Raw genomic sequence first — 9,698 nt, 5'->3', positions numbered from 1 at the left:
GGCTCCAGAGCTGGAAAATATCGCGGCAGCTGATGAGAGAGAGGGAGGGAGGGAGAGAGAGAGAGAGAGGGGGTGTTCTACCAACTCTGCCAGTAGCCAAACAACCTCCCTGCAAACAAATATGCTCTGACTCTCGTAAACATGACACTTAGCTACTTAGTAAATATTAAAGTAAAAAAAACACGAAAACTGTCATCATCCAATTTATCATCCAAATAGAACCAAACAAGTCCATTTATATTGTTCTATGTTTAAAATGATTTGAAATAATAATAATAGAAAAAAAACGTGTGAATGATACACGAGGCAGTTACAAGATGTAACTCTCAAATGGAAATGTATAAAACAAAATTGATCGCAATCAGAAAAAAAATCGACCTGTAAAATAATCCTAATAGTAACTTTATATAGCACCTATCAAAACAGTCATTACAAAGTGCTTCACCAATGGGACAAATAAAAACATCAAAGGCCAGGAAGCGAAATAATACAATTACAAATATAAAATCAAAGGCAGCAAAACAGGAGAAAAACTGGTTATAACACGAAAGACCCAGAACACCTCCTCCATATCGATGATTTTGTATTAAGTTTGTGATTCATATTTATTTGGAGAAAGTATCAAATAAAATATGGCGCGAACATAATCAACTCTGTCCTAAAATGTAAGAACATTTTAGCCAATAAAAGAACGAGTCTCATTGATGACAATGATGGGTGTCTCCTTATGGAGTAACTCCCTGGTTAAGATCTAAATTGAATCCTAAAATGTGTATGGTTATGGAACAGGGTCACGTTCTCCTCAAAGATGTGTTATTAGGCAGCAACAACAACAGAGGACATTAGTACAAGCAAGACGAGCAAAGCAGAAAATCTACATTTCCTTTTCACAAAGCTAATTTAAGCCCTACAGATCACCTCTGCGTTCACACTTCCCCTCTCCATTTAACACGTTTTTTTCAAACTGATTCTCTCAGTTTGAGCTTCGATGACATTTCAAAACAGAGAGCTCATCTAAATAATAAATGACACTGTTCAGGGTGTGAACTTGATCTGACGAAACACTTCCAAGTGAAAAGTTGACTGAAAAAAACAACACGGTTACACTGCTATGTCCTAAACATGAGAGTGTGTGCAGAAAATACATTCCGCGGAGAAACGCCATGTCCACGGTTTTCATCAACACGTCAGACGTTGCTATAGCATCTTCAGAACCTTCACTAACAGGATTTTTCGACATCATGGGCCATAAAGGGGCCAGAGTTTATACAGAGGGGTCAATTATAGGTCTACCACCCATGCACATTCCTCATTGAGTAAAATGCACATTTAAGTCATTCTTTGGTCACTGTTAGCTCTATTAGCTCTATTAGCTTTGAGCAAAGCCACACATCACTGACTATATTTTGAAATTTGCTCCTTGTTCAAGTCCAATGTATACCCCCCAAAAAAGCTTAGAAAATAACACTTCTCAACAAATTAACACATGTATTGTGAGTATTGTTAGTTATTAAAGGCTACTGGCAGGAAAGGGGGACATCAAGGGCCAATGAGATTTAATCTAGGGTCAGTGCCCCCCTTGCCCCACACATGGATCCGCCCCTGTAAAGTGGACAATCACATTCTGTCGTATGTACAGATGAGAACACGGTGAAATATAAGTGGAACATGTGGAACATATTGTTCTAAGACCCTGGATGTGACACTGATGTTTGACACGTTAATGGCTGAGTGTCTAACTGCACTCAGAGTCTACACCTTTACCTTTGGCTGCATGTAAGCAACACACTGCTTTGCACAATTCATTGCCACCGAGTTTCTTAATTAACACATTTTCTCCCGCTTCATGACTTTCATTTGAAAGTTGCATGTGTTTGCCAAGGAAGTGTTGTAAGACCGAGTTCATGTGATGTTACCCAGGGCTCTTTTGTTCTGCTCACTACTCTCTTTGAAGCATTCGCATTAAGCCCACTCAATGTTCGATCAATCCTGGCAAAAAACGCTGATTCCCAGAATTTGACTAATTTGAAGAATGTTTGATGAATGCAGCCACAGATCCTTGTTGTCATCCAGGGAAGCTGTTACCATCAGGTGAAAACCATTGATTGCTACTTAATTACCGTCAAAAATGATTTAGAATGAAGGTTATCAATTTTAAGAGGCACGATGGCGAGAGCTTGCTGGACTTTGACTATTTGAGAAAACTGTTTTGGATTTCACAGACTCTTTCCAGAACCTGTGTAAATTTATTTATTTATTTATTTGAGAGTGAGCGAGCATGTTAATGAACATCAGTTTAAAAACACTACATGAAAACATGGCAGATGTCGTCTCTAGGCAGGTAACAAACAAAGACAGATGCATCACAAGCAACAACACCCAGCATCAGGCTAAAAACAGGCTGAAAGATTGATGTATAAACACATGGTCAATGTAACATGATGCAGTGCTGCTATGTAGCTAAACAAGGTTTTGCTTTTTGTTAACAAGTCCAGAGATACTCCATGTCTCTCTTCCATCTTCTCTATTGTCGACAGATCCTGGAGAAATCAATAAGAGTCTCACTGTTGTTTCTACATTGACTGTACTGTATGTTTCCATTTTTTTCTGTATGGTTTTACACAATGTCTCATATAGTTATATAAAATTAAATACGAACAGGAATCATTTTGTTTCTATATAACCCACTCTTTACACATTCTCATGCTCTTCTGTTTCATTCTGCGTCTCCTTTCTTTTGACCTTCGAAAGTCATGGTCCAGAAAGGCAGGAATATTAAAACCTTCGTACATTTTTCACGTTGCATTCGTACATGTCTTTCACAGGTTGAAAAGAGGGTCACAGAGAGACAGCACGGGAGAGGAGAGGAGTCATGCATGGATAGACGGGAGCAAGAAGTGACTCTTGGACATGTTCTGGTGGGTGCACTGAACCCCGGAGGCTGCAGCTACACTCGGCTCTTTGTTGTTTTCGTTCTGCACAGGGAGGCAGGGTACTTTCCTGAGCTGGGGAGGAGGATTAGCGTTGCGTGGCCTCCATCCCCAGCTGCACACATGACCGGCACCGTAGGAAAGCCCCCGAAGATGGCCCAAAAAGAGGTACGTAAGGCATGGAGGGAGCAGAGCGAGAAACGAAACACTGTGGAATGTTGCAGGCCCTGTAAAGTCTCCAACTGATCACTGCAACACACCCTTAACACCCCTTTATTTCTGAGAGGCCGACTTCTTGTTTCCACAATGTCTCCTTCAGCTTACACTCACAAATGTTATTTTCCCTCTCATTGTTCAGCAGCACAAATATACTCCTCCTGTTGCCTTAATGCTATTTTGAGTCCAGAGAAGAGACTATTTAATCATTCTGTGAATAATAAAATTACACTGACTAAATTAACCCGTGTTATTCTAATCGCGCTAAACATTACGTAATAGCTCAAACTAAACCAGGTCTCCTTTTGGCCTAATGAGTTCTCTATAGATCATCTATACCGTTCAATACAATACCATGTGCCATACCATTCTGTGCTGCACCATACCGTACCATAACGTACTGTTCAATACCATTCTGTACCATTCCATACCATGCCATGAATTATAATTTATTCAAAACATTTCAATTTTCTAAATGCCACTGAGTAAAAAATAAAAAAAGGAAATGAATATACTGTTTCTCTTGATAAAGTCATCCAAATAGCTTATTTTGCCCAATAGCATGAAAATCGATTTTAACAATTTAGTTCTGCTGTGCTCTTTCTTCTTGTGCTAGCTAGCTGCGCCTGAAGATAAATACTACCAGTCTCTAACTCAACAAAAAACCACGATTGGACTCAAATGGACATCTATGGGAGATTATGTCTTTTCTATTACAGTTTGTTTTGGGGGTTAACATTCACACACAGATTCAGAGGGGCAATTTGAGGTTCAGTATCTTGCCCAAGGACACTTCGGCATGCAGATGACTAAGACTGCGATCAAACCGCCGACCTTCTTGTTAGAGGACAACCACTCTACCACCTCAGCCACAGCCGGCGGTGGAACTGGTGACTATCATCAAAACATCAAATGAGGGCTCATCTTCTCGAGGAGAATGGCGTTCATAACTCCAGTAGAGTCCAGAGACTTATAACAGTTCTGGTGGCTCAACCCATCGCCAAGACACATTATCCTGGTTTTTCCATTAGTTTGTGAGACCCTCTGTATAGATTTGGGCAACATTTTTAATTCATTTTGCTGAATAACTTTTGCATTCACGGTTGAAGTGCAGTTTAAAAGCACTAATGAGATTCTTATGCTGTGGAACAGTTAGAATTTGTTTTACTCATTATACCACAAATGAATCCAAATTACCTAATGTGGAAGAGAGGAAATCCATGTAGTGTTTTTTTTCCCTCGGGACTTTGTACACGGAGGAACACAGGTATCATGTAAATGTTGTAAAACGTTTCATTAATCAATATGACAGCTTTGATTAAGATACTTGAGAAATTACGGCATTGTGAAAAAAAAATAAAAGATGCATTAATATACTTGTGAATTGTTGGAATTTACGAGCCGGGACGTTTTTTGCTTGTGATGTAATTGAGTCATATACAATATGGCTTGTGATTAAATTAATTGCCTCTGCTGTTGACAGGACATATAATTAAGTGTGAGTTAATTATGTGGGAACGTACAGCTCGATAAGCCACCGTGTGTCGGAACAGGCCATTTCTTTGTGCCATTTTCTGCTGCACTTGTGCCAGGAACGGCACACCAGCAAAAACAGTGTTTGAAGCAGGGGTGGGGGGCAGAGGTGTCAGCAAATGTAGCTGCCAACAGGTCACTGCTACTGCACACATGTTTTTAAGTAAATCATATTTTATTTTCTTATTCTTAACAGTGTGCTGTTAAAAAAAACCATGCAAGGTAATGATTTTTAGGCAGTAAATTAAACTTATAATGAATTATTATTTTTCTGTTTCGCACATGTACACAGCACAATAAAACATGGTTCAAGAATTTAGTTCATTTGGTCCAATTCAGAACAAAGAACCGGAGAAAGGCACAATCCATTCATTTCAGGTGACCCCTCCGCATTAACTAACGTAAGTCCACCACTTGTCGATTGGACCCAGACTGCCTTTGTGTTAGGGATGGAGACTTTAGTAATAAATTGGAAAAACCTCCTCAGCACCATCTCCGTCATTTAAGCACATCTCTCTTGGTCTTCTTGCTGCCCTTTGATGTTGATGGTCTGTACCACTCTAATATATTGAGTCATAACCTTAAATCATATGTATCAAAAAATTATCTGATATGAATCAATTCGAAAGATATATTATGTTTAGTCCCTGGTTTTATAGTTACACGTGGGCATATTGATGTATGTATTAGGTTTTTCTTTTCTTTGTACGGATGTGTTTGTGTAGAACAAATTCTGGATGTTTGTTTTTCTTTCTTCACTATCCTATGTCAATTTAATATACCCCTTAACATTTGTAAAGATAAAATAATAAACTACTAATCATAAGAAAGGGAGAAAGGCACAAAATCCAGCATCGTTTCCTTTGTTTTTCATTATCTCTCTGGTTTATGTGGCCCGGCCACATTGGAAACTTCAAGGATATCCCACAGGCACCTATAGGACAGGTATTGGACACTCGGCTATCAATTGAATCTCTAAAGTGTTATGGATTTTGTGATGTGCTTTCCCGTAAAGCTTGAACAGGCCGGAGTCAGTCGCACCTTCTGTGCAGGTCTCCCAGTTCCACGCTGCCTGATGAGCGACACTGTCTCCATGATTTCTAAAGATTTATTACTCATCCTGCCACTTACCACACGCCCAGTGTACGCTGTCAACAGGCAATGGTTCTATTGTCTTGACTGACAAAACATGACAAAATTACATCAACAACTGCTCAGCTTGTGGCACTAAACACACAGTGTCACTGCCTGCTCAGATGATCAAGTCTGTAAATCTAAACACTCATGAAGCAGTACCAGACACCAGCTGCTGCTGATGTTGCGGCTAAAATCAGGGTTAGAGCCCCATCTAGTGGTAGGTCTTCACAGAGGGTGTTTGAGAAATAGCTTAATGAATGAACGTGAACAAGTTACTGCAGTATTTGAAGTATGGTGGTGGGATTACCATCACTGGATTTCTGGCTTGAAAAAGCAGTTTAAGAATTGAGAATAGTTGGAAATGTAAAAAAAAAGATGAACAGTATAAACTGCAGTGTAAGTAAAATAAATCATTAATATGTTTTAATTACGTCCGTTCATTTCAGTGGAGAGAAATCTGACAAAACTTAGAATTTTGTATCAGTAAGAAATATACCAAAAAACTGAATGCATCCCATAATGACATAATTGAGCAGAATATTTTCAAATTAAAGCATGTACAGTACATATAGTTATAAATGAAATAATAGCTGAATAATAAGAAACTATAATGATAAAGAAAACATGGGAAGAAAACTCTGCGGAGTAATGCCACCAATTAAGAATACAAATAATAAAGAGGTATATAGCTGTCTATCAGAAATAAATGTAACCGTATAAAAAGTAATTAGATCAATAAACCAGATATGGATATCTACATACATAAGTTAAAATGCTACGTATACATCTGCAAACAGGCTAATTGATTCACTTCTGTTTTCCTATAGTGTAGATTTAGTAATGGTGCTAAGCTGGTTTTCTTTCAAGTATTCATGCAAACATGTGCAGCCTAAATATCCTCAACATATTGTGCATATTTATTGATGTATTAAGTAACAAATCCTGAGTCTGAGCATCAGAATACAAGATTAAGATGCAACATATTAAAAGTAATCTGAGAGTCAACATTTCACAGTCAGGCCTCATGTATTCTCCTACACGTCTGTCTGTGTTTTTTCAAACTCCTAAAAAATCAAAGTACACAAAAATCCTGCAAGCTTTCCTGCTGCTCTGCTGCTGATCACCCAGGGTACGTTCAATGAAACATTTGGCAGCGGTTTGCATCTTTACTCTGGTTTAACAGCATGTTTCCTCCTCGTGTGCATCCATCCTGATCTGTTTGCTTCTGTTTGTCAGGTGTGTTTCTAAACCAGTGCACGCATGATTACATCTCATCACAGCAGTGAGGAGGACTCACAGAATAATAACCCCACATTACGCATTCAAACATTTTAAACTATTAAACACATCTGAGATCTACTGGAAAATGACAACTTGTGTTTGCTGTTGAAAATGAAAGCACAAAACTAGTACTAGTAGGGGCTCCATACATTACTTATTTATCCCAAAGATTTATTTATTTATTTTCTTTTACATGTGATGTCCTAGACATCTTTTAAGGCGAACAGCATTTAATTACCGTTTAATAACATAGATGACATTTCAACATCACATGACTCAGGTTCAGTTTGAGTAATAAATAAATATATGAATAAAATGCCACTTGTTGCCAGAACTCTAACAATGAAACCTAAGAACAGAAGAAAAACAAAATAAAAAAATATAAAGCCTCTAACCAAAGCAGTGCGTTTTATTTAGCTTTTATTGCCCGGAGCAATAGTGAAGATGAAAAGGCAGCGAGGGTCACAAGAACCGAAGAGAGTCACGCTCATGTTTCAGGCCACTTTTTATAACTGTTGCTGACGGCAGCGATAAATCAATTTGTAGGGAAGATGCTGGGAGTGTATTTTCAACAGTGAGTGATCAGGGGTCAGTAAAACACTGGACTAAAGCTCTCATTTGGTCAGGTAGAGAGTTTATATTAAAATAGTGATGAAATATTTACATGAATATGAAACAATAACTAGAAATATTCAAACTGAGATGAAGCATTGAAAAACAAGCAGCAGATTTTGTCAATATATTAGTAGTATTTGTACAACACCTTAACTATACCCTTGTTAATTTAGAAGCTGAACAATTACCCCACAACAATTAGGCTGTTGTATAATTCAATCTTAGAAAATTAGCTAAAAATAAAGTGGAAGATTTTTGCTGCAAGAGCACAAATGGGAGCAGTTTCTTAATATGTTTTTTTTTTTTTTTACTTAACATCTGTAATAATCAATGTTGATATATTGTATTTTTATTAAGGGCTGATTATAATTATAAGAGGGTGACATGTATGAAAACCAAAAAATCGCATTGCACAAAAATAAATAATTATATTAAATTGAGGAAGAGCTGAGGGTAAATCTCTCCTGCCTCTACTGGTGGACTCCAGGAACTGCAACAGACACAACAAGGAACATCATCTCCAAACATCTGTAAATCTGTAAATGTTGCTTATGTGATCATTACCAATTTATGTCTAATGAGATTTAACGAGAATAAATCAAGGGTCATGGCTGTGGGTTCCAGAGACAGAATGTGTACATTTGGGATCATTAGGTGGGAAGAGGAGAACAAGACACAGCGAGAGATTCAAAAGATTCAAAATGAATAAATAAATCTTATATTGGCTCAAATTCGAGTTTTGGTTGCAGCAGCTTGAACAAGTAAGTAAATTGATGGATCATTGGGGATTAAACTGGTGGATTCATTTATTGACCCTGTGACTTTATTTATTGACTGTGGCACAAGAGCAGAATTATGTCTCATCACTGCGTATCTAAAGTGCTGGAGCTTTCCTAATTGGGGGACACAGAAGACCCTTGATTCAATCTCAGCTATTCTTCAATGGGATCATTGTGTTGGAGGAGTAAGGAAAACACACAGATGCGTCATGAAGACTGAAGATGAGCGGACAGTCAGAACTAAGGGATCGAAAGTTCAAATATAAATCCCACAGTACTTGAAGTTTTAGATGAATGATAAAAGTTATCATCATCATCATCATAAATATGTTAATATTTATTATTGACATTGATGTGATGTCTGAGCCAGAACCTAAAGATTTAATAAACAAATGAATAAATACATCTTACATAGGCCCAAATTCAAATTCTGGTGGCAGCTGTTATAGTAAATTGATGGATTATTGTGGATTAAAATGGTGGATTAAATTATTGACCTATGTGGCAACAAAGCAGAATTATGTCTCATCACTGCATATCTAAAGTGCTGGAGCTTTCCTAATTGGGTTACACATAAGACCCCTATCTATTCCCTCAGTTATTCTCCAATGGGATCATTGAGTGGGAAGAGAAAATCAAGAGAGTGAAGATTAGCTGACAGTCAGAACTAAGGGATCAACAGCCCAAATGGAAGGTTCCTCAGTATTTGAGGTTGTATAGTATGAAGGATACACGAAGGATACACGAAGGATACACGAAGGATACACGGAGGATACACGGAGGATACATGAATTCATATTAACGGATGAACTGCTGAGGTTTTCTAAATTGCCCTGTGCTGGCAGATTGCAGGTGAGTGGCTCAATTTGCACAAACTGGTGGTTTGTCGCCACCAAGTGACAAGTCTCTGCCTCCACTGCAATAACCCAACTCCCTGTGATGTTCGCGTGCACGTGCGCTCGCGTGCATGATCAAAAACGTTATAATAGATGTTACGCATGTTTTTATGAGCAAGGTCCACGCACTCTCATCTCATGAAAGGGACACAAAACATTTGGAGAAAATGCTAAAAACATGGCGCACCGTGCGTGCGAGTGGGGCAACCCCCAGTCTCAGCGTCCATCTGATGGCAGCATGAGGCAGTCCCGCGAAACATTTGCGTGGGAGTTCCCTTCACCGCCATGTCGGGATAGTGCACGTCTCTCTC

Source organism: Hippoglossus stenolepis, chromosome 15 (genome assembly GCF_022539355.2).
Source record: "Hippoglossus stenolepis isolate QCI-W04-F060 chromosome 15, HSTE1.2, whole genome shotgun sequence".
Taxonomy (NCBI): Eukaryota; Metazoa; Chordata; class Actinopteri; order Pleuronectiformes; family Pleuronectidae; genus Hippoglossus; species Hippoglossus stenolepis.
The sequence above is the reverse complement of the archived record's forward strand: the minus strand, read 5'-3'. Positions refer to the sequence as shown.